Below are 15,536 nucleotides of genomic sequence, written 5' to 3' on the forward strand. Positions count from 1 at the left end.
GCTTTATTTTTTTTGGTTCCAAAATCACTGCAGATGGTGACTGCAGCCATGAAATTAAAGGACCCTTGCACCTTAGAAGAAAATCCACAACCAAACTAGACAGCATATTAAAAAGCAGAGACATTACTTTGCTGGAACATGTCTGTATAGTCAAAGCTATGGCTTTCTAGTGGTCATGTATGGATGTTAGAGTTGGACCATAAAGAAGACTAAGTGCTGAAGAATTGATGCTTTTGAACTGTGTTGTTGGAGAAAACTCTTGAGAGTCCCTTGGATCACAAGGAGATCAAACCAGTCAATCTTAAAGGAAATCAATCCTGAATACTCATTGGAAGGACTGATGTTGACACTGTAGTACTTTGTCTACATGATGAGAAGAGCTGACTCACTGAAAAAGACCCTGATGCTGCAAAGATTGAAGGCAGGAGGAGAAGGGGATGACAGAGGATGAGATGGTTGGATGCCATCACTGACTCAGTGAACTTGAGTTTGAGTAAGCTCCGGGAGATGGTGGAGAACAGGGAAGTCTGGCATGCTGCAGTCCATGGGATCTCAAAGAGTCAGACACTACTGAGCGACTGAACAACAAAATAATATGGGAAAGTGTATTAGTCGGGGTTCTCCAGAGAAACCTAATCAATAAGAGATGGAGATATTGATCTATGGATGGATCGATCTGTCACCTATAAAGAGATTTCTTTCAAGGACTGGGTCACAAGACTGTGGGTGCTAGTAAGTCTCCAGGCCAGCAGGCAAAAGCTGATGGTCTGGAGACAAAATTCCTTTTTCTCCAATAAACCTCAGTTTTTGATCTGAAAGCTTCTAAATGATTGGATGAGGTCCACCCATATCAACAAGGGTAATCTCCTTAAAGTCAACTGATTGAAGATATTAATCATGTCTGCATGCCTGCTAAGTTGCTTCAGTCATGTCCAACTCTCTGTGACCCTATGGACTGTAGCCCGCCAGACTTCTGTCCATGGGATGCTCCAGGCAACAGTACTGGAGTGGGTTGCCGTGTCCTCCTCCAGGTGAGCTTCCCAACCCAGGGATTAAACCTGAGTCTCTTACATCTACCTGTATTGGCAGGCAGGTTTGTTACCACAGCACCACATGGGAAACCCATTAATCATGTCTACATAATATCTTTATAGCGACACCTAGGTTAGCATTTGACGGAAAACCTGGACACTCTAGCCTAGGCAAGGAGCAACCTATTGATCCCTAAGGAGGCATTGACTACGTCTCAGAAGAAAATGTGAGAATTTGTGCAGGCTTTCTTGAGTGACATAGATTTTCCGAAGTCTTTGATTAAAGTTATCCATGGTCCCTTTTACCCTACTGCTTTTAGGGTCGTAGTGGAATTTAATGTTTAACTTCTATTGCCGGGGGATAAATATACAAACGTTAAATTGTATTTTTCCTTTGTCTCTGACTCTCTATGAACTTTAAGGCAATAATTGCCTTTAGGATAGACATCTGGATGTTTTTAAAAGATAGCATTTGAAAAAGCTGGATGATAAAGTACTTGAAGTGGCCTCAGAGCTGTGTGTGCCTGACACACTGGAGCAGGGTGGTTTTTTGTTCTAATGTGCACCCCAGAACTTCTTTAAAATGCCAGATTATTCTTTTCTCAGAGGCATGCAATTTGTTCTCTGTTGACTATTATAAAAAATATAGATAAAAGCAAAATTTCAAACGCTGTTCAACAAAAATTATTAAATCATCGCTGGCCTACTGTGGAAATTCATTTGAAATGTGTGTTGATGAGTAGCTCTGAAGTCCTGTCTTGGCAGATGCAATAATAGCCAGCTTTATGAGAAATTCAGTTTATTCTTCTGTGTGATATATACTTTCTTGACAACCAGAGTGCAGCCAAGGTCAGCCTTTTATGAAGGCAGAATATGGTTTGAATTAGGAGGCACCGAGGGGTCCTCTCCTGCCTTTCCAATAATATAAATTTTCTCCTGGCTGATGATGGCAATGCTAACAGTCTAACGTTTTAACTTTATTTTAAAGCTTTGATTCATGATCAAATGCAAATACCGCTGGGAGAGGTAAATGAAATGGAAACTTTATCAACCACTTTCATTTTGGATGACTGGGTGTGAGATCTTCCCTGATCTGATTTCACGAAGATGGAGAAAGATGGTGTGTGTGGAGGCAGGAGGCAGGCTTCTGGTTCCACGTTCTCCCTACCGCCCAGTCACAGTCAGACAGACGTGACTGCAAGTGTTTTTAAAAGTATAAAAGAAAAAATATTTCAGTACAATTTATATGATGTTAAAGTGATAACAGTTCAAAGAATAACTACAGGTTGAAAAATGTCTGGGGATTAAGGTGGGGGTGTGGAGTGGGGGGATGGGGAATGTCGTGGAATGAAGATGGGTAGGTGAAGAGAGGGAAGGTCATTAAAATCTAGGACTCTGAGGTTCACACTGAGTATAACCACTAGCTACTGAAAAGTTACAAATGAGGAAGTATGAGTTCATATTTACAGGAAAATATGTAAAACCTTTTAAATATTTATATGAACAATTGACACAAATATCAATTTCTGAAATAACCCTTCTGGACACCTTGGTCATCCCAGGTTGCCTAATGCAGAATGAAAGAAAAGAGAGATCTGGTTTTAAGACAAGTCCACCACCCAAGTGTCCAGCTGTATTACAGACTTTGTTTCTAGGTGATTATTTTATGTTTGCTCATAAAATCCGGTTTTATTTGAGCTGATTTGAGTGGCTTTCTGCACCCGGTATTCCTTAAGTAGTCAGAAAATGCCAGGAGAACCATTGCATGTAAAGTAGGGAAATAAAAAAATAAAGAGTGGGAAAATATTTACATTTCCAGGATCAGTATAAGGTTGCACTATTATTTGGAATTTTTTGTTAGTCTTATTTATTGATTGATATTTCTCTTTCTACATTGTCATTTTCGGGAGAGTAGATAAGGAATATTAATTTCATGTAGCATTTTGCAAGCACTCAGTTAATGTTTTTTGAATGAAATAATACAACATATTTGAGTTAAATTTTAGTAGCTTTATATTTGGAAAGTGATTTGTGAGAATGTGTTGCCCACAGTACTAAATCTGTAATACAGACAGAAAAATCATGAAAAGTTGGATTTTCACAGAAACAGGAACACATCATAAAAGAGTTCTGAATCTTTGAGTTTAATTTACAGTGCATGAGATCATGTTTACAGTTATAATCTTTTTGAGGTTCTGCCCTATTATAATGAGAAATAAACTGAAAGATATTACCATGGTCATTTAGTCCGTCGACAATTGAAAGCCAAACAGTGGAAAAACTGACTTTCCCCACGTCAAAGATTTATGTGTTTATACTAAGGGGAGACGAAAGTAACACTAGCAATTTAAAAAAATTAATGTAAAAGTTACAGATGTGACCTTGGTAGTCACTTGGGGAGATTATATATAATATTCAAAAAGTTGTGACATTGTTTAGAGTACTTTGTGACAACTCATCATTTGGAAAGGCTGCCTGAAATCTGGTCTGAGTCATGGGCTATAAGTCCCAGAAGAGAATGTCAGCAAAGAGTGTGGCTGCCCAGTCCAGTGCTCACGGGCGCGCAGATGCCGAAGCACCGCTTCTCTTCGTCCTTTCTCAGCCTTGAGTCCTCCCGGGGCATATGCTTCCAGAAATACATACACCGTGACTATGTTTGCTTCTGTGTGCACTGTTTATATACATGACACCGTGTATAGATAGCATGTATAAATACATTCTCCCCTCCTGGACCCCTTATGTGAAGCTTGTCTCCATAATATAAAGCCTAGAAGCTGCTCCACAGACTTAGCAATATATTAGCGCTGGAGGAACACACTCCTTTCACAATACCCCCATAAAATTTTCTCTTGTGAAAGAGAAGTGAAAGTGTTAGTCACTCAGTTGTGTCTGACTTTGTGACCCCTTGAACGGTAGCCCACCAGGCTCCTCTGTCCGTGGGATTTCCCCGGCGAGAACACTGGAGGGGGTTGCCATATCCTTCAATGTGGCATGATTTATTTATCAGTCCCATAGTGAGTGAGAGGCATGCAGGTTAATTCCAACATTTTATAACAAGTTGTGCCAGAATACCTTACCCCCGGGCCCCTGGCACATGTGGAAATGGATCCATGGAGTGGCTGCCGGGTCAGGGACGTGTGTGGAAGAGGTCATCACGTCACAGACAGGCTGTGACTGCAGGCCAACCCACCAGCTGCCCCAGGCGACCCAAGGCTCCTCAGCCTCCTCACCCCTCCCCTGTCCCTGGAAGCGGGTTCTGGCCTCAGGGCCCACCCAGGGGACCATGTTCAGGGATGCAGCCTTGGAGAGTGCCGTGGGGTTGAGATCACTCACACTGAGTCCAGGCCCGGACCCACTGAGGGCTGTGGATAAACTTGGAGACTGCACGGGGCGGGCGTGGAGAGCAGCCTTGTAAGCGGCTTGCTCTTTGCCCCTGCTGCTGAGGCCTGGGCCGCCTGCTTCTGCCTGGGCGCTCCCTGCTCTGTGTCCCAGGCCGGTCTGCAAACCCACAGTGTGTGCCCGTGTGCCCAGCCGCTTCAGTTGTGTCTGCCTCTTTGCAACCCCACGCACTGTCGTGAGCCAGGCTCCGCTGTTTATGGGATTTTCCAGGCTGGAATTACTGGAGTGGGTTGCCATGCCCTCCTCCGGGGGGAACTTCCCTACTCAGGGATCGAACCCACGTCTCCTGCACTGCAGGTGTATTCTTTACTGCTGAGCCACAAGGGAAGCCCACAAACCATCAGTACCTACATTATATTGATAAATCTTGCCAAGGTGCCTGTGTCGGAATCTGTCCGCCTGTGTCACCAAGCTTCTGACATGCAGACATGAGAGGAGAATGCGAGTTCTCAGGGCACCTTTCATTACCTGTGAATTGAGCATTTTTTCACACTAGTAATTCCTTTGACATGAATTATCTGTCCATGTTCTCTAACCACGCTTTTTTCATATGTGTTTATTGGCCTTTTTCTTAATGCCTTTTTGAAATTCCACCTTAGGGAAATTAGCTATGTGTGATATGAGTTGGGAAAAAATGGCTGTTTTTATTTTGTGAAGGGTTTAACTCTTTTTCAATATATTCGCTGTGATATCTAATCTCTGGCTGTTCTTGGCAGTGTCTTTTGAGAGACAGGTAAATTTTTTAAAATATATTTATTTATTTGGCTGCAGCAGCTCTCAGTCGCAGACCGTGGGGTCTGCATCAGACGGTATCTTTTGTTGCAGTTCTTTGGCTGTGGCATGCAGGCTTAGGTGCCTGCATGTGGTATCTTAGTTCCCGGCCAGGGATCAAGCCTGAGTCCCTAGCACTGCAAAGCAAGTGCTTAACCACTGGACCACTAGGGAAGTCCTGAGGGACAGGTAAGGTTGATGGATTGCTGATGTTCTTCTCCGTGAGAAATGACATGACTTCATGGTTAGCTGTTTTTGAAGGTAATTTCCAAAGAGGAGCTTCAAAATGTTTTGAGCACTGTTCCAAGCACGTAACTTCTCAAGGTTTGTATAATTTCCCAAGGTGACAGTTATGAAAGATGAGGCTTGTGTAGGTATCAGCTCCATTCTATTTGTTTAGAAACATCCTCCTGATCTTCGAGTCACCCCAGCTTTGTAGGATGCAGGATGCTGGTCCTAAATTGGATGCTTGGTTTGCCAGGACAGCCGCTCGCCCAGTCGGCTGTCTTCTCATCCTCTGCATGGGGTCTTTTGCAAAAGTTTTAAACTTTGGTGAAATTGCCAGTTTATCGCATTTTCCTTCTATTGATGCTGCTCCTGGTGTCAGTCTCTGAACTCTTTGCTTAACCCTAGATGCCAAAGGTTTTATTTCTTCCTATAAGTTTTATAATTTTACGTTTAAGTCTGTAATCTAGGCAGGGGATGTTTTTCAGTGAAGGTATGAGCCTCTCGGCTCCCATGTGAGTTCCTTGACAACATCCCAGCCAGGGTGGTGGAATTTATCCCAGGCTGCATGAGGGGTATCTTGCAGCCTTTGCCTTTCAGCCTTTGCCTGCATGGTTGTGGAGGGACACCATTTGTCTGGTGTTTAGTTCGATCCTTAGGTAGGGAAGATCCTCTGGAGGAGGGCATGGCAACCCACTCCTGTATTCTTGCCTGGGACATCCCACGGACAGAGGAGCCTGGAGGGCTACAGTCCATGGGGTCAGAAAGAGTTGGACACGACTGAAGAACTAATACCTTCCTGGAGGAGGAAGCTAACATAATTTTTTAAATTAATATACTCTTCAAACCAGAAATATTTTATGACTTTTACTTGTTTTTCAAGTTGTGCTAGTTTCTGAGTCTAAGGACATTTGAGACTTAGCAGGGCCTCTGTGAGACTGGAACCGGGGGTCTTCCCATTCCTTTTCGGATGTCTGCTTTCTGAATGCCCAGGCATATTCTACTTTGTTTGTGCATGCCTGCTCAGTCATGTCCTAATCTTTTGCGACCCCATGGACTGCAGCCCAACAGACTCCTCTGTCCATGGAATTTTCCAGGCAAAAATACTGGAGTAAGTTGTCATTTCCTTCTCCAGGGAATCTGTCCTGATTCATGGATAGAAACTGTGTCTCGTGTCTCTTGCCTGGGCAGGTGGACTCTTTACTTCTGCACCACCTGGGAAGCCCACATCCAGCTTCGTGGGCATGTGGGCTTAGTCTCTCAGTCGTGTCCAGCTTTTCTGCAAACCCACCGGCTTCCCTGTGCTTGGAATTCTCCAGGCAAGAATACTGGAGTGGGTTGCCATTTCCTTCTCCAGGGGATCTTCCCGACCCAAGGATTGAACTCGGTTCTCTTGTATGGCAGATGGATTCTTCACCATCTGAGCCACCAGGAAATCCTCTATCCAGCTTGGTTCCTGCAGAATACTCTCCCCAGTGATCTCCCTCCTGATTCTAAAAAGTTATAGCTACCTGGGAAACACATACCCCATAGTTATTGTCTGTTACCCAGGCTCTCAAAATGAAACAAGAAGGCGAGGGATTTGAACATGAAGATTGACTGCAGATGTCTCTGCAAATTTGACCCCAATTCAAGCTTTCGCCGGTAGGTGGGTTACTAATGTCCTCCAATGAGGACTCCTGAATTTTTAAGGAAGCATTGCTATAACATGGGGACTGTCATGATGTGTGTGTGGGTTGGAAAAAAATTTCCAGCCATGAGGCAGAATGAGAGAACGACGTTTATTAGAGTGGGAGATGCTGTTAGAATATTGGGCAGGCTCAAAGGAGAGCCGACCCCATTAAAGGGCTAGTAGCCAATTTTTATAGCCTCAAGACAGAGAAAATTCCTACTGGAAGGGGAGCATTAGGTGATTGGTTAGGACGCTATACATAGGATGGATATTTTACCTAATATGGGGTCAGGGAACCTGCCTGTTTAAATCAGGAGGCTCATGGCAACAGTTGATATGGGGCTTGGTCAGTTCTGGAGATTTTCGTCCTGTGACTTCGGTGCAGGGCTCCACACCTGTGACCTTGGTATAGGGCTCCACAGAAACAAATGTAGACAGTCTTTGATTCCGTATTCTCATACTTTCTCCCAAATCGTGATTAATAAACACACACACACTGTCCTCACATCTGCGCATCCTCAGGTGAAGGACGATACGGAGAGTGAGGGTGTAGACAATCAAACGGTAAATTTGAACAAAACTCATCAACGCAACTCAGTACTGCAAGTGGGGATCAGTCCCAGCGTTTAGAAAAAATGCAAGAATTCTGAGTTCTCCTTTTGCTACTCTGTAACTTGGATGCATTATAGTCATTATTTCTAACTTATTTCCTCTGTCACTCAGAATTAAGGTGATAATGTTCACAGCTTAATTATACGACTCCTCAAGAAAAGACTTGTAGAAGTTCATTTATCTTAGGCGGTCCCCACCATTATCTGCAAAGTTATCCAGTAAAAGTCACTTAATTTTTTCTAGCCCTCAATTTCCTATCATATAAGTGGTAGGTGGAACTTGATTTTTCTCTCTGCAAGGTCCTTCTCAGCTCGGAATCCCTGTGACTTTACAATTCAGAAGAAAGTGGTGTTTAAATGTAAAGCATTGTGATTACCACTTTCTTTTTTTGTTGTGTAATTATGGTTGTGTGAGAAAATGCTTCCTCTTTTCAGGCAAGCCTTTTTAAAATGCAAATTTAAATGTTACGAAGAAATGACTTTATTTAATCCTATGACTCCTTGTAAAATAAGGAGTTTGAAACCAGCAGGATTATGAATAATATTATGGGTTTTTGAGTGCATTTTTAACATATTCTTTGCTCAGAAATAAAACTAGTGATAGAAAGTAAGCCCCATCCAAACATGACAGAAAGGAATGCATTCAGATAATGTGTTGTGTGAATTGTTGGCTGTTCCTCAGCACTTTGACCAGAATAAATGATTAAAAATTGAAGAATGTGAATAGTACAAACTTGAAAAAATGGTGAAATTCATGACACAAGGCCAATTTTATTTGCATGAGATTAGACAAAGATTTGAATCTTATATATAAATGTTGATTATTGGCTATAAGCTTTAATTTCTTTGCAAATAAATATTCAAAATACATAGAAATGGTATATGGGTTCCCAGGTGGTGGTGGTGGTAAAGGACCCTCCTGTCAATGCAGGAGACATGAGACACAGTTTCGATCTCTGGGTTGGGAAGATCCCCTGGAGGAGGGCATGACAACCCACTCCAGTATTTTTGGCTGGAGAATCCCATGGACAGAGGAGCCTGGCGGGCTACAGTCCATGGGGTCGCAGAGTTGGACACAATTGAAGTGACTTAGCATGCACGCAGAGACAGTACAGATCCCACTTCCTAGACTTTGAAAGGCTGAAGGAAAAACTTATTTACCAGTCATTAAGTAAAATTGATAATTATAGGGGATTTTATTCCCATCTTGGAAGCAAACCTGGTCTTGAAACTTGTGGGGCTCCAGGGTACAAATCTCTTCTGTGTCCCTCATTCCTTATTTGCAGGAAATTGGCTTCATTCACCCTCCAGAGACCTTCCCTGAGTTCCAAAAGGCAGATGAAAACAGCTTCTTAATTGAAAGGGGAGAGAATGAAGAAAGGAGAAGCAATCAAGAAGCAGTAGTGCAGCTGTGGGGCAGGATCCTGGTTCCTCTTGAAGCAACACTGGGACAGTACCTCTGGGCTCTCCCGATGGGAACTAAGGCCCCCGCCCAGGTGGAGGAAGGCAGCTTCAGGCTGAGCACAGGATGCCTGGAACCCTGCCCTGTTATCTCACCACCAGCCAATCAGAACAGAGTCATGCACCCGGCAGCCCACCCTCCACCCCCCAATTTTGCACATAGAAACTTCTCCCGGACAAAACCGTCAGGGAGCTCCCGCGTTTGGGAGCGCATGCCACCACTATCCTTGCTTGGCCCTGCAACAGACCTTCCTCTGCTCCCAACACTGATGTTTCAGTTTGTTTGGCTTCACTGTGCGTTGGGCACGTGAACTTGAGTTCAGTAACAAAATCAGAAAAGACCCGTTCAGCTCCATGTCAACCTTCACTTCCCTGGACTACTGTTAGCAGGTACAGATTTGATTGCTCTACCAATTGTGAAATTTTATGGCAGGATAAGCAAAGTTTGAACGTAAAACTCTTCTCTGTCCTGCCTCCTCTCTCTCCCATACTGTGTGTTTTGCACCTGCACTCTGCGTGGACCAGACCTCCCCATCAGCAGAAATACCTGCTCAACTGAGAGCAGCATTCTCCTAGCATCAACAAGACACGTCCTTAAGGAGAATGTGCCTTCTTGATCTTGTGAGCGGTGATGTTAATCCACTTGGGTGACGCTTAGATCTGAATTATGTAAACTCCCAGTAACACATCACTTCACATACAGCGTCTGTCCCCCAAAATTTAACTGTGCATTGACTTCTCATGGGCTGAATGGTTCTCAGAGCTTCTGAGAGGCTGCTGTTCCCAGGTTATAAGCCTCAACTTGGCCAGAATGAAATCTTGCATTTCTTTCCTTGATTGACTGGTTGCTTTTTGTCCACATGCCCTGGTCGAGCTGCTTTCTTCCCGTTGACGATGTTCAACTTCGCCTGAGCCTTGCTTTCCCACATGGTGCTGATGCATTCTGGGAAATGGCCGAGCACATATCCTGAGTCCAGACCAGCCTCCTCCTCCTTCCCCAAGATTCTCTTCTTTCTAGGAACTCTGGGTTTCCTTCCTCCTGCTAGAACCTTACTCCTTAGTGCACCTCTCTATCAGAGCAGCTTGAGTAAAACCGTCTCCTCAATCAGCTGGAGCCCTGACTCGAGCAGGTCCGGCCTTGTCTCGCATCTGCGTTTTCTCCTCCCGGTAACAAGGCTCTCGGATCCTCCGTGCTCTGTTCCTGCTAGGACGCCCAGTGATGGTGAGTTTTACTCCTGGTCCTGCGCTCGGGACCCTGCGCCGTCCAGAGCCTGATGTGGGTTTGAGCTTGGACCTTTGAGTACTTGCTTGATTGTAGTGGCTGAATCCTTTGGTTTTGTGATCTGACTGTTTGGTGATCTCTTGGTCTATTTTGTTATAAGAATTTCACACCCAGCAGGAAGTGATAAATTTTGTGGGTTGTGTGTTTATGCTTGGTTCGTGGCTTCAGTTTTAGAGTTAAAGCTGTCATCTTTCCCTCTGTGTCTATAGATCTGTATGTCTAATTCAGGAAGAGCTTTATTTTTCATTGTGTGTGAATTGGTATTTCCCTACTCTCTGAAAAGTTTTAGTTGCTCAGTCACGTCTGGCTCTTTGCAACCTCATGGACTGTAACCCACCAGGCTCCTCTGTCCGTTGAATTCTCCACGCAAGAATACTGGGGTGGGTTGGTTACCTTTCCCTTCTCCAGGGGATCTTCCTAGCTCTGGGATCAAACTCAGGTCTCTGCATTGCAGGCAGATTTTTTACCATCTGAGCCACCAGTAAAGAAGATTTTACCAAAGTAGATTATAAAGTCTCTTAACTAAGCTCTATCCTGATTAAATTGCATATAAGTAAGTGCTTATTCAAATTAATCTTTTAAAAATCCTAGAAATTAAAGAAGCTGAAAATATAATGCTTTCAAGTGAAAAAAGTTATTCTTTTAAAAATAATTTGAACATGTTTTAACAAGTCAAGTTAACACGTCATTGGCAAATAAGGCTAGTTTGCAATTGTTTTAATAGAAACAAATTGTGTGTTCTCTGAGCTATCAGTGTCAGGTACAATGTAAGTTCACATTTTGATTCCACTTTAATGTGTTCTTCCTATGCCTATATAGGACTTACTGAATAACCCAGCTTTGCTTCTAATAAATGTTTAAGATTATGGAAAATGCAAAACTACACTTAACCAAAGTTGATTCATTATTCTAACAATCTTTATTTCAATAGTAATTACAATAACTTGAAGATAATATCTTGATTATTTAAAAGTTTTTTGTAACTTAAAAATGAACTGGTATTAAATTATAAATTAACAGATATTCTTTATATGCACAGATTGTTTATAAGTAAAATAGAACACTGAAATGTTGATTATTAACCATAATTTAAGTCTATGTACTTTTATTTCTTAGTTTTATATTCTCAGAGAGGCTGTAAACATATATATTTGGGCTTGTTAGTAAATGTGTTCATTTTGTCATTTTGAAAAATTTTACCTTAAAGGATGCATTGTTATGTAGAAACTTTAGGAAGTTTCATTAGAAGGGAATTTTATTTGCTGTACTCAAAAGCTGGCTAAGGTTTGATAAGTTTAATTGTAAGATTTACTGGCAAATACAAAATTAACAATCTAATATGAAATATTGTATTGGTGCAAAACTAGAACTTGGTTTTCTATCTGTTAAAATGACAATAATAGGAGTATTACTTTGCTCTTAACATGAGGTTGTGCAAGGTTATTCTTTACCTCTGTGTAAACTACCTAGATATTAAAGTCTGTGTCTGACCAGAATAATCTATGGCTTATACTGACTGTATTTTGTCATTTATTATGTAAGAAAAAACAGGTTACTCACTTATGAAAGAGTCAAGGATCTTCACATTCACATTACCCCTGTAATTTCTTTATAACTTTTTATGGCCACTTTGGCTAAATATGTCCCCAAGTTTTGCTTCTTAGTAAACCGTGATCCTATTTTTGGTGCTGAAATCCAGGATCGAACCCTTACAATTTTTGATACTTTGCTTTCCCCAAATAAATCGTAAGTACTAATGTTGGCAACTAAAGCTGTCTTAAGATTTCCCAGAGGGCCCGTGGAGATCACAAGGGGCTCAGTCTCCTGACTTGTGAAAATAATTAGGCTTATTTGGTGTGTTCCTACCGACGATTCTCATGGGGATCACTGTCAAAGCAGAAAGGAGGCTCAGCCCTCCTTAGGTTAAATTTGTGTGGGTGAAAGGCTTTGAACACAAATGTCTCAGAATCCTCTGCTTCAACAGGAGTACCCAGGGAACAGAGTTCTGATGTCCAAAATGTTTTCACTCGCCAGCATCCTGGCCAGTTGGACTGAAAATTAGTCACAATGTGGTGCTATCAGTCACAACTTCAACTGCTGTTTACAATGTTAGTTTTTTTCACAACTTTACTTCTTCAACATGGATCAGGCATTTTCTCGGCCAGGGGTTTTCAGCTGGGGATTGGCATCACTCACCTGTGTGTCCTTAGTGTTCAGGTGTCTGGGACCTACTCCAGGCTACAGAACATCTTTCCTTGATATTGCTGACGTATTCTTAGCATATTCATTAGACAGCGTGTCAGGATTATTATGCTATGTCTGAAGACCTTTTTCTCAGTGAAGATTATGTTCACTCATTTTTATATTAGATGTGATACCTATTGTTTCTAATCTAGTGCAAGCCATTATGTTGATGGATATTTTGTCTGAAACTCTTTGGGACTGATTTTATTATCTTGTGCTGCAAGCCACAAGCTCAACTACATTCCCGGTCCGTTTGTTCTTCTTGTCATGAACTCTTCATATCTTACACTTCTGAATATTATCAGTAATAAGTGAAACCCAGTCATTTGAAATCTTCTGTCATCTGTGGATAATTTTTGCTTTACTCTGATGCTTTCCTAAAAGTGCCCACACTCAACCACCAGCAAGAGAGAACCCCGCGAAAGGACGCCGTGTCGGTCACTTGTCCACTTGTCTGTTACTGCTTGGGTCCAGGCTTCTGACAGCATCCTTGAAACCACTCTGAGGCCCTACCCGTGGGCTGAGGGTCAGGATTTTCAGAATTCTAGCTGTGAAACAGCAGAGTCCATCAACTATTAACTCAAGACGAAGTAGAACAAGAACTGATGACATAGGACTGGATCCCTGCTAAGACCTGAGAGTGGGTTTTGTTTGTATGTTGGTGGCGGTTTCCGTGCTCCGTTTTCTGGTTTTATAAGCAAGTCCTTTCACTTTCCTCTAAGCTATCCATAATTCATAGCAGTTTAATAGACTCTGCTCTTGTAAGCTGAAATAAAACATTTAAAAGACATCTACTTCTCCCTGTCGACACCTCTAGGATTCTGAAACCCTTCTTGGGGTTTTTGCTTTACTCTGATGCTTTCCTAAAAGTGCCCACACTTATCACTGGCAAGAGAGAACCCCGTGAAAGGGGGCCATGTCGGTCACTTGTCTGCTTGCCTGTTACTGTTTGGTCCAGGCTTCTGACAGCCTCATGGCAGAAGAACTATATTCCTATTTCATGGCAATAGTGTTATTTTCATAGGTTTAGTACAAGTCTGATCCCCTTGTTAACAGCAGGGTTTTTTAAAATTAAAAATATTATCTCACCTCTGAAGAACTAACAATAAATTTAGAGAGAAGAGGGAAAAAGTAATAATTTTAGCATTGTCTCTACATCAAAATTTTTGTTTTGCTATCTTAGTACACTCTTGTTTTACTGTGAGCCATCTCAAAATATGTTTTTTTCTTAAAGAGGAGGTACATAGAAAAGTAAAGAGAGTATTTTTCAAAATAAGGAGTCATCTTTTTTGTGCTGTATCCTGATTTAGAGAATATGAATATATCTTATTTCAGTGGTATTCTGTGCCAGTGCTTGAGCATCAAAACTTTTCATGTTTTGGGATTTGTACAAAATGTTTGCATGTCTAAAGCAAACTAACACAATTTAATACTTTTCCAAGAACTTCATTTATCAGTGAGCTCATTGCTAGCATTGTATAATGACTTTTCTCAGACAGATGTAGATTCTCCTTATAAATGTCTGGAAGAAATATTTTGAAAATATGCTGACTTAATTGCTTCCACACAATTTTCTCTTAACATCATTACATGCAGAAGCAGAGACACAAATTGGCATTTATGCATGAATGCCCATTTGCAATTTCTCATTTTGTGCACGATAATACAGGCTCGGATATATTTTCTTGAACCTTAGCAAGCAATACATTTATAAAGAAGAATTTTCTCAAATACACAGTTGCGTTCACTGTATCTGCTTAGTGGAAGCTTACCCATGCAATGTTTAAAGTAGGGTCCATATTTTTCATCCACGGGAAACAAAATGAAAACACTGTCCTTAGTGACAAGCTTCTAAGGTTTATCTTAGTTTCTCCAATTTGACTGTGCATTCCCTGAGGACAGCAGGGTCTGTGACTTATGCTTACAGCCTAATTTCAGCACCATGTGGGGACGACTGTGGCTTGTGGGTGAATTTATGAACAGTCCCTGCAAAATTGACCAGGTGGAAGGCAAAGGAAATCCTAAGACCCTCTTTGTACCCAGCTGATGAAATCCTTGGCAGAGTTCACTCAGTCTCCTTTTTTTAAGATCCATTTTTATCATTTTAATGACACTCCTTTAGGATTTTTTTTTTTAATTAAAAAGATGATGTCTTACATAAGGGTTCAAACTCCTGCCTTTGGGGTAGGAATACTGACATTTTTATCTTAGGACTTTTGATTTATACCTGGACTGGACATATTAACTTATCAACTGGATCAATTTCTTCACAATATTATTGGCATAAGAGGGACACATAAAACAATGTATTTGTTAAAACATCTCACATTTATCAAGCACCTATTCTGGACCATGCTGTTCTAGATGTAGGGTCAGTGTAGACTAACAATTACATTTGTTGCTGTTGTTCAGTCCCTCAGTCGTGTCTGACTCTTGGCGATCCCATGGACTGCAGCATGCCAGGCTTCCCCGTCCTTCACCAGCTCCTGGAGCTTGCTCAAACTCATGTCCATTGAGTCGGTGATGCCATCCAACCGTCTCATCCTCTATCGTCCCCTTCTCCTCCTGCCTTCAATCTTTTCCAGCATCAGGGTCTTTTCCAATGAGTCAGTTCTTTGCATCAGACGGCCAAAGTGTTGGAGTTTCAGCTTCAGCATCCGTCCTTCCAATGAATATTCAGGACTGATTTCCTTTAGGATTTATGGGTTTGATCTTCTTGTTGTCCAAGGGATTCTCCAGAGTCTTCTCCAGCACCACAGTTCAACATCATCAATTTTTTAGCTCTCAGTCTTCTTTAGGGTCCAACTCTCTGCTCCACAAAGGTTGGAGTAAAGACACCC

This window comes from Odocoileus virginianus, chromosome 22 (genome assembly GCF_023699985.2).
Source record: "Odocoileus virginianus isolate 20LAN1187 ecotype Illinois chromosome 22, Ovbor_1.2, whole genome shotgun sequence".
NCBI classification, from domain to species: Eukaryota; Metazoa; Chordata; class Mammalia; order Artiodactyla; family Cervidae; genus Odocoileus; species Odocoileus virginianus.